This window comes from Arachis duranensis, chromosome 2, assembly GCF_000817695.3.
Source record: "Arachis duranensis cultivar V14167 chromosome 2, aradu.V14167.gnm2.J7QH, whole genome shotgun sequence".
Classification (NCBI taxonomy): Eukaryota; Viridiplantae; Streptophyta; class Magnoliopsida; order Fabales; family Fabaceae; genus Arachis; species Arachis duranensis.
In genome coordinates, this window is record NC_029773.3 from 78,201,299 (window position 1) to 78,219,256 (window position 17,958).

Below are 17,958 nucleotides of genomic sequence, written 5' to 3' on the forward strand. Positions count from 1 at the left end.
GTTTCAAATGGATGTTAAGTGTGCTTCCTTAATGGTTTTATTGATAGGGAAGTGTATGTGGCTCAACCCCCCAGTTTTGAACATAAAGAATTTTCAAATCATGTTTTTAAATTAACTAAGGCTCTTTATGGTCTTAGACAAGCTCCAAGAGCTTGGTACGAAAGGCTTAGTGCCTTCTTGTTGGAAAATAATTTTCAAAGGGGAACCACCGACACTACCTTATTCATTAAAGCATCTAATGATGATATTCTTCTTGTTCAAGTTTATGTTGATGACATTGTATTTGGTTCGGCCAATATCTCCTTGTGTGAAGAGTTTGGAAAACTCATGACTAGTGAGTTTGAGATGAGTTTAATGGGAGAGCTTACTTTCTTTCTTGGCCTCCAAATTAAGCAAACTCCTAGTGGTACTTTTATTCACCAAGGAAAGTATGCAAAAGAACTTATCAAAAAGTTTGGCCTAGAAAATTCCAAATCAATGGGCACTCCTATGCATCCCAATACTAAACTTGAAAAAGATGATGATGGCCAAGATGTGGACGAAACAAGGTATAGAGGAATGATAGGTTCACTCATGTACCTTACCTCCTCTAGACCGGATATAGTCCAAAGTGTGGGTGTATGTTCAAGGTTTCAATCTCATCCAAAAGAATCCCACCTCACGGCTGTTAAATGCATCATTAGATACATTAAGGGAACTTGTAGTTATGGATTATGGTATCCTAAATCTGATGATTTTTGTGCAGTAGGTTTTTGTGATGCAGATTATGCGGGAGATCGAGTAGATAGGAGGAGCACCTCAGGCATGTGTTGCTTCCTTGGAAGCTCACTCAACATGTGGTCAAGCAAAAAACAAGACACTGTGGCTCTATCCACTGCTGAAGCCGAATATGTTTCCGCATCTGCATGTTGCTCACAATTAATTTGGTTAAAAACACAATTGGAAGATTACAAATTAAAAATCAATAGTATACCCTTATTTTGTGATAATATGAGTGCTATAAACATTTCAAAAAATCCTGTTCTGCACTCAAGAACTAAGCACATTGAGATAAAATATCACTTTATTAGAGAACATGTGCAAAAGGGTACTATTGATATTCAATTTGTAAAATCTGAAGACCAAATTGCTGATATTTTTACAAAACCTCTCTGTGAAGACAGATTCTGTACATTGAGAAAAAGTTTGGGAATGTTTAATTTGAGTTTCATTGAAAATCTGTGAATTTGTGACTCTGTTCAGTTTTGCTCGTAGGTTTGGACGAGATGAAAAATAATGGCATAATGGAAGAGCTGTGGTCAAGGGGGAGGCAACGCAGAATTCAAATTTTTATGGGCCCCACCAAATTCCCATGAACCCACCATAACAGTTTTGTTAGTTATCTCTCTATGCTAATAAGAATCTTCTTCCTTGTGTCATCATATCTTCTTGGAAGTGGTTATTGTCAAATCAAATCCCTCTCTCCATCTAATCCCTTGATTTAAGGCAACAACTTTTCAGTTTTAGATTTTAAAGGTTAAAAGGGAAATCATCTTTTTGGGTAATAACCACCCCATAATGGTCATTAACCGCCCACTAATGATCATTATTTCCATTATTCTCTCTCTCCAAGCCACATTTAATGCGTCACCCACCTTGCTTCTCTCCCACTCCACTCGGTTATCAACCACACCCTTTCATATTTCCTTCCTCCATTACTATGAAAAAGAAAACCGCGCCAAGAAAGAGTGAAAGAATTCTTCTTTCTCAAAAACCATCAACGCCTCAAACCCACACTCATATCCACATTCATTCAACCTCATCATCTTCTCCTTCACCACCATCCAAACAAACAACCACCATGAGAAAAAAGGTGATTGCTCACAAGAGTTCAGGCCGAGGCAAGAACAAGAAACCCGTAGTTGAAGAAGAAGAGCAAGAATCTCATACTTCTCCTACTCCTTCACCTCCACCTTCATCACCGAAGAAGACTACCCCCGGAAAAAGCTCAAAGAAGAATCAGGGGTTTGCACTCAATGACACAACTGAACCTCCAAACTTGGAATCCATGGAATTTCGAGACAAGTATGGCAAGACTCACTCTCATTTTGATCCAAGCAGATTTAACTCCTGTACCTCTTTTAAGTTTCACAAAGAGGTTATGGAGAAACGTCATTTGTGCACTACCTATCTGGTTAGTCTCGACAATCTCAAGAGCACCAACATTCCCTCTCTGTTTGAACTCCTCAACTGGAAGCCTCTGCTCCTCATCAAAAAACCAGTGTACCCAGGTCTTGTTCGAGAATTTTATGCTAATATGCGACTCATTGATGGCACCCTTCATTCCTATGTCAAAAGGGTTCAAATAGCCCTTGATGCTGAGACAATTGGAGCGGCCCTAGGCTTCAAGGATGAAGGACCGCGAGCATATATGGTGGAGAAATGGGACACACAAGTTGGCGTTTCACACAATACTGTTCTCCAGCACATTTGCAAGAACCTTTCTGGATTGCATGGCACCATTCCAAACCACAAAGCCCTTGGACCAGTCAATTCCCTGCTTCACCGAATCATCACTCATATTCTGACTCCCCAAAGCGGCTCACACAACCGAGTAACATTTTCTGACTGTCTCATTGTTTGCTTTGGTTACCTCTACTCCTATCTCCTTTGGTTATATTATGATTAGACACATGTGGGATTCTGTTAGAAGTACCAGAAAGGCTAACCTGCCTTATGGTATGTTTTTAACTGGAATTTTTGAGTACTTTAAAGTTGATTTGTTGAATGAGAAGGTAGAAAACGATGTGTCTACAATTCGAGGTGGAGGAGCAACTAAGGAAACCAAAGGGAGAAAATCGAACAGTGAGCATGAAGGCAGGCCAGAATCTTCCAAAACAATCAGATCCATTCAACAGATTTTGGGAGAATTTTCAAACATGGCAGACATGATGTTTCGATCTCATAAAGAAGCCCGCAAGCAAGCTTATGAAAATGAGAAAGCTTGGAAAAATTGCAAAGAAAGGGTCAACCTGATGCTGGAACATCTTAATAAGGATTTGGGAGATGATAGTGGAGGAGAAGCTGAGGAAGAAGATATTAACTTCTCTGATGATTAGTGACTGTTTTTTACTCTGTTTGATATTGGCTCCATTAGGCTCAATCCTTTTTTGTATAAGCATGACTTGATACTCACTGCTTTAGGATAATCTCTAGGATACTTTGATACACTTTTGCTATTTTGAACTTTTTGTTATGTTAATCATGATTTGTGCAGGTGCCCCTTTGATGACAAAAGGGGGAGGAAATTTAGGTTCCAAAATTGAAATTGGAACGAAACAGGGGCTGGAAAAACAGGGGAACAGGGGATGAAATTTTCATTTGAAAATTCATGATCACCCTTGTTCAATGAATGCATGTTGTTAATGCATTAGTTTTACTGTGGTCATTACTGTTTGAACTGCACTGCATTTTTTTTTGGTTTATCATGATTAGTTTAATTGGCATTTGGTTTATAATGATTGATTCACTTTGATGCCTGGCTGCTGTTTCATCATTGATAAATTTGTTGGATTGAAAATTTATTTTTGGCAGTTCCTTTAATTTGTGTAAAATATCAAAACTGCCTTGATTTGTTCTTCAAATATTTTTCATCATGTTGATTTGCTCGGATATCCTAAACAGGAAAATGTTTGAAAAATATTTGGATACTTTTTGTGTTTGAGCAGTAAATCAGTTTATGATATCAAATGAGTTTTGATTATCAATTAAAACTGCTCATAAATCAAGCATTTAGCATTATAAAATTTGCTAAATAACATTGTTACTTGAAGCTTGATTTTAAATGTTACAGGTTAGTGCTTCCCTTGGTAAAATAAGCATACATCAAGGGGGAGCTATGTGACATTTAGAAAGGGGGAGAAATTCAATTTCAAAGGGAGTACTCTTTACTCAATCTTTAAATTTCTTTCCATTTCAATTTTAATAATGTTTGTCATCAAGGGGGAGATTGATGAGTTTGGAAAACTCTTATTTAATTTAGATGGTGAACAAACATTATTAAAATACTTAATTACAAAATTATTAATTAGATCTTAATTTATATTTGCCTAATTAATAATTTTGTTGTGCAGATTTATCTTGGGCCGGAAAACAAAGATGTTGCTAGCCCAAAATTAAAAATCAGCATTGCTACATGAGGCTGAATTATTAAATGGGCCAGAATAAATATTATTGTTGCAAGCCCAAACAAATGCTTTCCATGCTTGATCCGAAATCAATTTTATCAGGAAAGCAAATGTTAACCAAATGGGCCAGTTTTAATCTCAATGTTACAAGCCCAAATTCTATTAATGATAAAAGGTTCCATGCATGATCCGAAAACAAAGAAGAAAGAAAGCAAAATTGCCTTCAACGGATCCAAGGATTCAAACATTAGATGGATTCCAAAATTCATTTAATTGCCATATATTGCATGGGAACTATGAGAGAGAATATGAATGACTTTGATTTGATGGACATCATTGAGCTACACGTTACTCAGTAAAGGGAAGTAAACATTTATTTTACTTTATCAAACTACCTTAGTTAATGTCCATATTCTCTTTCTTCTTTCTCTCACAACTCTTTCTCTCTTCGGTTATTACTCAGAAAACATTGGCAGTCATGGAAGCAAAAGTGAGCTACCGAAATGGAGAAAAAGCAAGCCTAAAGACCATCACAATGATGGCAAGAAAACATACCAAAAATAAAAATGAGCTGTGGCTAAGATATTCACCAAATGTGGTTAGATTTGGTGAGATTATCTTGAGCCTTTCATGCTCAAAAATGGAAGAAGAAGATTCGGCCAAGAGGGAGATTCTTGAAGCATGGCTTGTCTTCAAATCTGACCAACCACCACAGGGAGTAGCTAGAGTGGCGAAGTGATGGTTGGAGGCAGAGTTTGAAGCAGATGAAGTCATCATCATCATGAGGCATCAAGGGCCAGAAATCCATCTTGGAGAGGAAGCCAAGGATGGAGAGCCCGGATTGATGAAGGGTGATGATCAAGAAAGGACTAGAGGTAATTGCATGTTGGTTAATGCATGGTTATCTCTTCTCTCTCTATGTGGCCGAACCGGTTCTGTGTTTGTTGAAGGAGGAAGAAGTTGGTTCGGTTTTGGCTTCAAGTGTGGAGGCTTTCCTCTTCTTTAAAAAGGGGGAACAACCACTGTTTGAGGCAAGGAGAAAATTTGAGAGTGCAAGGCACAGAGTTCTCAGAGCTACCTGAGCTAACAGATTTCTCTTCTCCTTCAATGTTCTCTGTTTCATAATTTTCTGTTTAATTTTGTCATGTCTTGAGTCTCATGGTAAAAGGCAAACAAGTGAGGTTTGTAATGAAAAAGCCATAGAGCGGAAAAAGGCAGAGAGTACAAAATTAAAAGAAAAAGCCATAGATGTCTTAGAGTTCCTTTGTTCATCTATGTTGTGTATCATGATTCTGTGGGAATCCCCTTGTAAGTTGGGTTAGCACTTTACAAGTTGTAATCAGATTGATTATAGTGAAATTCCATCATGTTTGTGATGGAGACTGGATGTAGGCTGCACTGCACTTAGCAGCCGAACCAGGATATATCTGGGTGTAATTTTCTTCTATTTCTACTCCATTTCTATTTTCTACTACACAGGAGCAAAAGCCAGAATTATCTCGTGCCAAGTGACGAGACATATCAAAAAGTCTCGTGGCAAGGGACGAGACAAAACAAAGTTGCTCATGTCTAGTGACGAGCAAAAACAGAAAAATCTTCTCTGAAGGTCAGCAAGTGTTAGCATCAGAAAAAGGGGGCTAAGATTCAACCCCCCTTCTCTTAGCCACTGAAACCATCATCTCTGAGTAACCTGCTAGCTGCAGATACACCATTTGTCTTTGACACAGAGTATCTGCATGCCTTTGAGACTCTGAAGGTTAAGTTGGTCACAGCGCCTGTCATTTCTGCACCAGATTGGCCATTACCATTCGAACTAATGTGTGATGCCAGTGATCATGCTATTGGTGCAGTATTGGGACAGAGGCATAACAAGCTTCTGCATGTCATTTACTATGCCAGCCGTGTTCTAAATGACGCACAGAAGAACTACACAACCACAAAAAAGGAACTGCTTGTAGTGGTTTATGCCATTGACAAGTTTAGATCCTATTTAGTCGGATCAAAAGTGATTGTGTATACTGACCATGCTGCTCTTAAATACCTACTCACAAAGCAGGATTCAAAACCCAGGCTCATAAGATGGTTGTTGCTTCTGCAAGAGTTTGATATAAAAATAAGAGACAGAAAAGGGACAGAGAACCAAGTGGCTGATCACTTGTCCCGGATAGAACCAGTGGCAGGAGCGTCCCTCCCTTCTACTGAGATCTCTAAAACTTTTTCCGATGATTAACTCTTTAACATTCAGGAAGTGCCATGGTTTGCAGACATTGCAAACTATAAAGCTGTAAGATTCATACCCAAGGAGTACAGCAGGCAGCAAACAAAAAAATTGATCTCTGATGCAAAGTACTACTTGTGGGATGAGCCATATCTCTTTAAGAGATGTGCAGATGGAATAATCCGTAGATGCGTGCCTAGAAAAGAAGCACAGAAGATCCTATTGCATTGTCATAGATCACAATATTGAGGATATTTCGAAAGTGAGCGAACTGCCACAAAAGTCCTCCAATGTGGCTTCTACTGGCCTACCCTCTATAGAGACTCCCGAGAGTTTGTACGTAACTGTGACAGTTGCCAGAGAGCTGGTAATCTGCCTCATGGTTACGCCATGACTCAACAAGGGATCTTAGAGATTGAGTTGTTTGATGTATGGGGTATTGACTTCATGGGGCCTTTCCCACCATCATACTCAAACACTTATGTTCTGGTGGCCGTAGACTATGTATCTAAATGGGTAGAGGCAATTGCAACACCCACTAATGATACTAAGACAGTGCTGAAGTTCCTTCAGAAACATATCTTCAGCAGATTTGGTGTCCCTAGAGTACTAATCAGTGACAGAGGCATTCATTTCTGCAATAAATAGCTTTACTCTGCTATGGTCAGATATGGAATTAGCCACAAGGTGGCAACTCCATATCATCCACAGACAAATAGAAAAGCTGAGGTCTCTAATAGAGAACTAAAAAGAATCCTGGAACGGACTGTAATTGCCTGTAGAAAGGATTGGGCAAGGAGCTTGGATGATGCTCTATGTGCATACAGAACAGCATTCAAGACCCCTATAGGAACTTCTCCATACCAGCTGGTGTATGGGAAGGCCTGTCACCTGCCCGTGGAACTGGAACATAAGGCCTACTGGGCAACCAGATTCCTAAACCTTGATGCCAAATTAGCTAGAGAGAAAAGATTGCTCCAGCTGAATGAGCTAGAGGAATTCAGACTCAATGCTTTCGAAAATGCAAAAAATTACAAGGAGAAATCAAAAAGGTGGCATGACAAAAAACTGTCATCCAGAGTCTTTGAGCCAGGACAAAAGGTTCTGCTATTTAACTCTAGGCTCAGACTATTTTCCTGGGAAATTAAAATCCCAGTGGAGAGGACCATATGTGATTACAAGTGTGTCACCATATGGACATGTAGAGCTTCAGGATATTGACTCTGAAAAAAAGTTCATTGTTAATGGACAGAGAGTCAAACATTATCTTGAAAGCAATGTTGAGCAAAAATGCTCAAAACTGAGACTAGATTAAAGCTCAGTAAGGTCTAGCTAAAGATAATAAAGAAGCGCTTGCTGGGAGGCAACCCATCTATTGGCATAGTTTATTTGTTATTTAAATAATTATTATAGGAGTTTGATATAAATTATCTTCAACATTGATTCTCAATTACAGAAGTTCACAGAGTTACAGAAGGATTCAGAGTATAAAGTAGAGAAAAAAGCGCTCACTGGCACAAAAACGCCAGTAAGGGATATTTTGGGCGTTAAACGCCCTTCTGGGTGTTAAACACCAGAATGGGTACAATTCTGGGCGTTTAACGCCAGAATTGCAGCATCCTAGGCGTTTAGAAAAATGCCCAGTGATAAAGGCTTTCTGGCGTTTAACGCCAGCCAGGGTACCTAGCTGTGTGTTAAACGCCCAAAACAAGCAACAATTGGGCGTTAAACGCCAAGAATGTGGAGGGGAGGAAGTTGTGTTTCCAACTCAATTTTTTTTTCAAAATTTCATATTTTCATCCATAATTTCTTGCATGAACATGTACAAATTCTCATTTTTCAATTTCAATTTTTAAAAAAAATTCTTAATCCTAAAAATCTTTTTTTCATTCTTTTTCAACTTCTTTTCAAAACTTTTTCAAAATTCATATATCTTTTTAATTTCTTTTCAAATCTTTTTCAAAACTCATATATCTTTTTAATATCTTTTCAAATCTTTTTTTCAACTCATCATACTATCTTTTCAAATTTAGATTTATCTTTTTCAAAACTCTCTCATATCTTTTCAATTTTGAAATTACATCTTTTGCATATCATACTTATCTTTTCTAAATCATATCTTCTATCATATCTTTTTTTCAAAATTTTCGCTCACCCTTCCCTTTTAAATTCACATTCGGCCTCCCCCTCTCCTCCACCACTCGAATTTGACTCTCCTCCTATTCCTCTCCTTTCCTTTCTTTTGCTTGAGGACAAGCAAACCTCTAAGTTTGGTGTGTTTTTCGTGATCACTGGGCTAAAATTCACCAAGATCATGGCTCCTAAGGGAAAATAAACCACTCCAAGAGGCAAGAAAGAGAACACTCCAAAACCACTTTGGAATCAAGAGAGGTTCTTAACCAAAGAACATGCAGACCATTACCACAAAATAATGGGTCTAAGGTCGGTGATCCCGGAAGTTAAATTCGATCTGAAAGAAGACGAATATCTGGAGATCCAAGAGCAGATTCGAAACAGGGGCTGGGAAATTCTAGCTAATCCTGAGACAAAGGTGGGTAGAAACACGGTTCAAGAATTCTACTCAAATTTGTGACAAACAGATAAGTAGAGAATGACTAGAACCGCCTTCTATACCTTTCGAACTATGGTCAGAGGGAAGATTATTTACTTCGACCTGGACAGAATAAGAGAGGTCTTCAAGCTGCCTCAACTACAAGATGATCCAGAATCTTTTAATAGGAGAATGGTGAGATTAGATCAGCGCTTGGAGCAAGTTCTAGAGGACATATGCCTCCCTGGAACCAAGTGGATAACCAACACAAAGTGTCCCAAATCAACTCAAGAGAGGAGATCTCAAACTAGTCGCTAGAGGCTGGCTGGACTTCATTGGGCGTTCTATACTGCCCACCAGCAACCGCTCTGAAGTCACTGTCAAAAGAGCAGTGATGATCCATTGCATTATGCTGGAAAACGAAGTGGAGATTCATCATCTGATTTCTTGTGAGCTTTATACAATTGTAAACAAGAACTCCACTGACGCCAAATTGGCTTACCCAAGCTTAATCTTTCTGCTATGTAAAGATGCTGGGGTAAAGATGGGAGTGAATGAGTATATCTCAGTCGAGCACCCAATCACCAAAAAGTCAATGGAAGGACAACAAGTGCAAGATAACTCCATCAAAAGGAGCGCGCAGGAGGTCCTCCCAGAAATCCCTTAGATTGACTACTGGACCCACCTAGAAGCATCTGTCACCAAGGTGCAAGAAGCTATGGATCAACTTAAGAAAGAACAACAAAATCAAAATAGCATGCTTTGCAAACTGCTTAAGGAACAAGAAAAGCAAGGGTATGAGTTACAGGAGCTGAAGCGCCAGAAGCTCTCCCTTGAGGGACCAGACACCCCACAGATTGAAGGAGCATCCATCTCCCAAAATAAAAGTTGTTGAGTTCTAATCTTAAATCTGTGATAACTTTTATTATTAGAAACCTATCTTAAGAATTATATGAGTATTAGTAATTAGGGTCCTTATTTTTATTTTTATCTTTTTTTTATTATCTCCAAGTAAGCTATAATTTTTTTTTTCTCATCATCACTAAACATGAATAAAATAGTAGATTCTCTTTAGAGTAAGGAGGCAATTATTTCAAGTTTTCAATAAGAAAAATTCTAATTATTTTTATGTGGTGGCAACACTTTTTGTTTTCTGAATGAATGCTTGAACAGTGCATATTTTTTATAGTGAAGTTTATGAATGTTAAAATTGTTGGCTCTTGAAAGAATGATGAACAAAGAGAAATGTTATTGATAATCTGAAAAATCATGAAATTGATTATTGAAGCAAGAAAAAGTAGTGAAAAAAATGGTGAAAAAGAGAAAGAAAGAAAAAGAAAAAGCAAGCAGAAAAAGCCAATAGCCCTTTAAACCAAAAGGCAAGGGTAAAAAGGATCCAAGGCTTTGAGCACTAATGGATAGGAGGGCCCCAAAGGAATAAAATCCTGGCCTAAGCGGCTAAATCAAGTTGTCCCTAACCATGTGCTTGTGGCATGAAGGTCCAAGTAAAAAGCTTGAGACTGAGTGGTTAAAGTTGTGATCCAAAGCAAAAAGAGTGTGCTTAAGAACCTCTGAAAAGGTTCACCTAGTCATGTGTCTATGGCATTTACGTATTCGGTGGTAATACTGGAAAATAAAATGCTTAGGGTCACGGCCAAGACTCATAAAGTAGCTGTGTTCAAGAATCAACATACTAAACTAGGAGAATCAATAACACTATCTAAAATTCTGAGTTCCTATGGATGCCGATCATTCTGAGCTTCAAAGGATAAATTGAGATGCCAAAACTGTTCAGGAGCAAAAAGCTACTAGCACCGCTCATCTAATTAGAATCTGAGCTTCACTTAAGACTCTGAGATGTATTACCTCTTGATCTTCTGTTTATCCTATTTTATTTATCTAGTTGCTTGAGGACAAGCAATAGTTTAAGTTTGGTGTTGTGATGAGTGGATATTTTATACGCTTTTTGGGGGTATTTTCATATAGTTTTTAGTAGGATCTAGCTACTTTTTTGTATGTTTTTATTAGTTTTTATGCAAAAATCACATTTCTAGACTTTACTATGAGTTGTGTGTTTTTCTGTGATTTCAGGTATTTTCTGGCTGAAATTGAGGGACCTGAGCAAAAATTTGATTTGGAGGCTGAAAAAGGACTGCAGATGCTGTTGGATTCTAACCTCCCTACACTCGAAATGGATTTTCTAGATCTATAGAAGCCCAATTGGTGCGTTCTCAATTGCGTTGGAAAGTAGACATCCAGGGCTTTTCAAAAATATATAATAGTCCATACTTTGCCCGAGTTGTGATGACGCAAACTGGCGTTTAACGCCAACTTTCTACCCTATTCTGGCGTTAAACGCCAGAAACAGGATACAAGCTGGAGTTAAACGCCCAAACTGGCACAAAAGCTGGAGTTAAACTCCCAAACTGGCACAAAAGCTGGAGTTAAACGCTAGGAATAGCCTATGCATGTGAAAGCTTCATTGCTCATCCCAAACACACACCAAGTGAGCCCCGAAAATGGATTTCTGCACTATCTATCTTAGCTTACTCATTTTTTGTAACCATAGGTTACCAGTTTAATATAAAAACTACTTTTAGAGATTCATTTTGTATCTCATGACATTTTACATCTGAATTTGTATCTTCTACGGCATGAGTCTCTAAACCCCATGGTTGGGGGTGAGGAGCTCTGCTATGTCTCGATGAATTAATGCAATTATTTCTATTTTCTATTCAATCATGCTTGTTTCTATTCTAAGATATTTATTTGTACTTCAACATGATGAATGTGATGATCCATGACACTCATCACCATTCTCAATCTATGAACGCGTGCCTGACAACCACTTCTGTTCTACCTTAGATTGAATGTATATCTCTTGGGTTCCTGGTTCACGAGTTTGACTGCCTCTCCTGACAACAGAGCATTCAAATCCGTGAGATCAAAGTCTTCGTGGTATAAGCTAGAATTAATTGGCAGCATTCCTGAGATCTGGAAAGTCTAAACCTTATCTGTGGTATTCCGAGTAGGATCCGAGAAGGGATGACTGGGATGAGCTTCAAACTCATGAATGCTGGGCGCAGTGACAGTGTGCAAAAGGATCAATGGATCCTATTCCAACATTAGTGAGAACCAACAGATGATTAGCCATGTACATGGACCCTTTTCACTGAGAGGACGGCTGGTAGCCATTGACAACGGTGATCCACCAACATACAGCTTGCCATGGAAGGAGACCTGCGTGCGTGAAGAAGAAGACAGTAGGAAAGCAGAAATTCAAAAGACAGAGCATTTCCAAAACCTCAACCTGTTCTCCATTACTGCATAACAAGTATCATTTAATCCATGTTCTTTTACTTATTCCAATTAAAACTAAGAACCATTATTGATATCCTGACTAAGAGCTACAAGATAACCATAGCTTGCTTCAAGCCAACAATCTCTGTGGGATCGACCCTTACTCATGTAAGGTATTACTTTGACGACCTAGTGCACTTGCTGGTTAGTTGTGCGAAATCACAAAGCGTGATTGTAATTTCGTGTACCAACCACGAAGACTCTGATCTCACGGAATGGAAGGCTCTGTTGTCAAGAGAGGGGCAACCATGCGTCGTGGACCAGGAGGCCAAGAGATATGCATTCAAGCTTGTTTTCAGGTAGAATGGAAGTGGTTGTCAAGCACGCATTCATAAGTGAGAATGGTGATGAGTGTCACTTGATTATCACATTCATCATGTTGAAGTGTGAATGGATATCTTACAACAAGAATAAGCTTGAATTGAATAGAAAACAGTAGTAATTGTATTAATTCATGAGGAACAACAGAGCTCCACACCTTAATCTAAGATGTGTAGAAACTTCACCGTTGAAAATACATAAGAACAATGTCTAGACATGGCCAACATAAAACAATTGAAAAAGGGTTCAAAGACCTGATCCCAAGATCAAAGATGATAAAAAGATAAAAATACAATAGTAAAAGGTTCTATTTATAGTGAACTAGCAACCTAGAGTTTACAAAAATAAGTAAATGGCGTAGAAATCCACTTCCGGAGCCCACTTGGTGTGTTCTTGGGCTGAGCATTGAAGCTTTCATGTGCATAGACTTCTCTTGGAGTTAAACGCCAGCTTTGGTGCCAGTTTGGGCGTTTAACTCTAGCTTTTATGCCAGTTCTGGCATTTAACGCCAGAAAAGGGTTTCTGACTGGCGTTTCGACACCAGTTTGGGCCATCAAATCTCGGACAAATTATGGACTATTATACATTGCTGGAAATTCCAAGATGTCTACTTTTCAACGCAATTAAGAGCGCGCCAATTGGGCTTCTGTAACTCCAGAAAATCCATTTCGAGTGCAGAGAGGTCAGAATCTAACAGCATCTGCAGTTCTTTTTCAGCCTCTGAATCAAATTTTTGCTCAGGTCCCACAATTTCAGCCAGAAAATACCTGAAATCACAGAAAAATACACAAACTCGTAGTAAAGTCCAGAAATGTGATTTTTGCATAAAAACTAACAAAAATATACTAAAAAGTAACTAAATCATACTAAAAACTACCTAAAAACAATGCCAAAAAGCATATAAAATATCTGCTCATCACAATCTCAATATTAGTTCAGGAAGGATCGTCATTTTGAGTTTCCTGTATTTTTTGACTTGCAATTTATATTTAAAAGATTACTTTAGTTTTATTTGTGTTTTTGACTTCTATTCTATTTGTCGAGCTTCGTTATTCATTTCCTATTTCTTATATGTGCTGATACAAGACTATGTATATATTATTCAATCATAAAAGTGAAATGTATGATATGTGATGCTTTTGTTTGCTCCAGGCTGGTTAGAGATGCTCAAAAACAGGGTGCAGACATTGTTCTCATTCAAGTGTGCATAATTAATACTTGGGCTGAATGCCTTTCCCTGGCAGTGTTTCGTAATTATTTGACATGTCAATCATAGAAGATCCAATGCCACACAATGTTATGTTAATTTCTTTAACTTTTTACTAATGCTAAGTGGGATTTGTTTCAAGGAATTCTAATTTGTTCAAGGCAATTATCCATGGAAATATATCATTCCCATGTTTGGTTTAAGTTTTAAATTTAATTTTTAGTTTTTAACTTTCGATGTTGAAACAAACGCCTACTAAAGGTTTAGTAGAATATGTATGTGGCAAAAGGAATTTCTATTCTTACTTTATTTTTCCTGGGTGCAATTATTGGAGTCTCTGAAAACCCTGATGGGTTGTGTGTTAAGGATCTCTCATTGATGCATGACTAATTTTAGGAACTCTTTGAAGGTTATTACTTCTGTCAAGCACAAAGAGAAGATTACATTCAAAGAGCTAAGTCATATAAGGATCATCCTACAATTCTCAGGTAAAGAAACAAAAGAAATTTCTTCTGTAATGTGCTTTTCTATTAGTGTTTGTGTGCCAATTAGTGGAACTATATTAACAATTATTTACTATGTCTGTGTAATTCTGTAGTGGATCTTATTTTTGTTTCAACCTTTATAATGTAGGATGCAGAAACTTACAAAAGAGTTAGGCGTAGTCATACCAGTTAGCTTCTTTGAGGAGGCAAACAATGCACATTATAATTCAATAGCCATAATTGATGATGACAGGAGTGATATTGGGATTTATAGAAAATCCCATATCCCAGAAGGACCAGGTATCGCATGTTAAGTTATTTACGCACAATATAGTATGTGTACAATTGTCCTAACTCATTAAATAATCCCCATATAGGTTACCAGAAAAAGTTCTATTTTAATTCCGGTGACACTGGATTTAAGGTGGGTGCTTGGGATTGTCTGTAATAATTTTCTCTGCTTTGAATAAGCTTGGTTTTTGTGATTCCTTTTTGTGACTACCGAATATTTTGTAACATTGGTGTTTTGCATAACAGGTTTTTCAGACTAAATCTGCAAAGATTGAAGTTGGTAAAAAATTGTGATTATTGACTGTTTACATTCTGTTTATTTTACATGTACGCTTTATAGCAAGATTTCTAAGGCTTATTGAAGGATTTTGAATCTCTAAAATTTTCTTTCTAAAAATGCTAATTTTTACTTTAGCTTTATACTAGCTATCTAAAACAATATTCAAAGTTACATTTTTTATTGTTCTTCCTGATATCAAATGGTGCTGAAGGAAGGAATTAGATAATAAAGTTGACAACTCTTATTTCATGTTAGCTATTTGCTGGGACCAATAGTTTCCTAAGGCAGCACGGGCAATGGCGCTTCAAAGTGCAGAGATTTTATTTTATCCCACTGCTATTGGTTCTGAACCACAAGACCAGGATCTTGACTCTCGTGACCACTGGAAGCGTGTAATGCAAGGACATGCTGGGGCTAATTTGGTAGGATTTTGTACTACTTAACCACCCACATTCACATATGTTACAATTTATAGTATAATAAATTTTAATATTATAGGGCATGCTGATGAGATGCGTATTCTCCCATCTCTCATTTATGTAATATATGCATGCATTCCATGCTTGCAACTGTTTCTCTTTACGACTGCTAGTCTTGAAGGTAGTTGTCGCATTGAACCTTTAAAACAAAAGAATCCAATACATGCTTTGCTGAATGTAAGAGAAAAGGAAAAATTTTTTTTACCATCTTTTTTCTGCATGTGAAATTGTAATTTGCCAAGGGTTACTATTTTTTTTACTAGATTAATTTTGACAAATGCAGGTGACCGAGCATGGGAATAGTGAGATTACGTTTTATGGAAACTCCTTTATAGCAGGTAATCCAGCTCTTCTCTTTTCTGCGCATAAAATATCAGACTATGAAAATGTTAGTCTTTTTAACTGCAGGCATAGTTTAGTATTACTTGTCATTTTTTGGTTTAATCTTCTCTTTGATATCTTTGATCAGGACCAACTGGAGAAATAGTTGCAGCTGCTGATGATAAACATGAAGCCGTTCTTGTTGCTCAATTCGATTTGGACAAGATCAAATCCCAGAGACATTGTTTGGGGAGGGGGGTATTTCACGACCGGCGCCCGGAGCTATATAAGGTGTTTTTAACATTTGATGGCACCAATGCTATCGTATGATACATTATCATTTCACTTTGTGATTGCTCAAGAATCATAATTAGGATACTTCAAAATTCTACATGCTTCAAGAACACAAGAGTCACTCACAAGAAAAGCAAAGGAACAGCTTACAAAATATCATCTGTCAGATCAATGTAACTTAATAAATGTGGAACTAAAAATACTCGGTGAATAATTATTCATTTGAATAATTTTGAGCGATGTATGAACAATTGAACATCACTCTGTGCAATTTTCCTATGGACTCTATTTTAACTGTTCCAGATTTGCTATTTATTGTAAGTGCATGTAAACGAATAAAAATAAATTTAAATCCATGCAAAAAATCAATTTTGACTTATTTATTTGAGTGAGATTTTGTATTTCATTCTTATTCTTTTTATTTTTTTTTTTACTTTAAAATTATATGTATCCAAGATTTTTTTTTTCTTATACATTCTGTCATCATTTTTTTTCCTGTTAAAAAAAATTATAGAGAACTAACTTGTAGTTTGTCAATACTAACTAATTTTAGGGTTTAATGTTTGTAATTAAGGGTATAGAATTAATAGTTTATGATTCATGATTTAGAAGTTAAGAGAAGCAAAATAATTAAAAAAATTGAGTAATGTTGACTTAAAAAACTAGTTACCTAGCATTACTCTTAAATTTTTTTTTAAGAAATGTAACTTGAATTATCGTCATAAAATTTGTGTTTATTGCCAAAATATTTCTCTGTTTTTCATCACAAAATTGCTGTATTTATTGTCAATAATTACCTTTAAAAAAATTTTGGTTTATTATCCCAAAATTTAGGTGTTTATTAAAAATTGTTTGTTTTCTTTGTATTTCTCTTAAAAAATTTGTGTTTAACAAGTTTCTGTATTTATGGTCAAACAATTTATGTGTTTACTTCCTATATTACTCTTAAAATTTTTTTCTTTAAAAAAAACTTGTGTATATCATTACAAAATTTCTGTATCGTCAATAATTTTATATATTTGTTTTCTGTTTATAATTTGTGTTTTTCTTCAAAATTTTGTGCTTATTATTAAAAAGTTTTTGTATCGTCAATCAATGAGTTTGCTTCTAATTCAAAATTGATATATTTATCTATTTTATGTAAAAAGATTTAAGTATTTTATTTCTTATACACATTTTCTATGTTTATCTTTCTTCTTTTTTTTCACAATTTTTAAATGAAAAAAAACACATAAAAGAAGAAAAAAATTTAAAAAGAAGAATAAAACAAAATGAGAAGAAGAAACATAAAAGTAGCCAAAGATGGAACACCTTCTTTGAACTGCTTACACCAACCAAGTAATGGAGTCGTTTGATTTTCACCAGCTTGAGGAGATTGCATCTTGTAACAAGTTTTATTGGAAAAACTGATTTTTGTATTTTGTATTTTTTTTTCATGTTTGGCTTGTTAGTGAAATTAATTTTTTCATGTGATGGTCTAATTTTTCAAGAGACTGAATATGACTTTTTAGATGATATATAATATTATTATGAAATATCATATACATGGCATATTGGCATGTGACGTGTCAAATTAAAAAAAAATTGAATCACCACTTTATTATTGATCTTAATTAAAAATAGTCAATTAAATATTTTTATTATAAATAGTAATGATGGACGTTATTATGAACCAAAGAATAAGACCTTTTTATGACAATGATTTTGATATTTTTTATTTGCTAAATAATTAAATAAACTATTTGAAATATTTATACTTTCATTTAAAATCTTACATGAAATAATAATAGACAATAGTCTTTAGATTAAGGCTTTTTCTTTATTTAAATAAACCATTAACAAATTTGAAGAGTACTTCTTTTAGTGATTTGATAATTTAAGAGCATTTTTAATTTGGTGGTTTATCATATCGAAAAAATAAAAAAATTCAAAACTCTTTATACTAAAAAACTAGGAAGATAATTAAAAATATAAATTAAGATTTT

The 17,958-nt window shown here is 36.1% G+C and overlaps 1 pseudogene; it reads left to right on the forward strand.

Moving 5' to 3' along the window:
* The window catches only part of LOC107475106 (N-carbamoylputrescine amidase-like), a 28,689-nt pseudogene extending 12,680 nt beyond the window's left edge, over window positions 1-16,009 (forward strand).
* The last annotated feature ends 1,949 nt before the right edge of the window (window positions 16,010-17,958 follow it).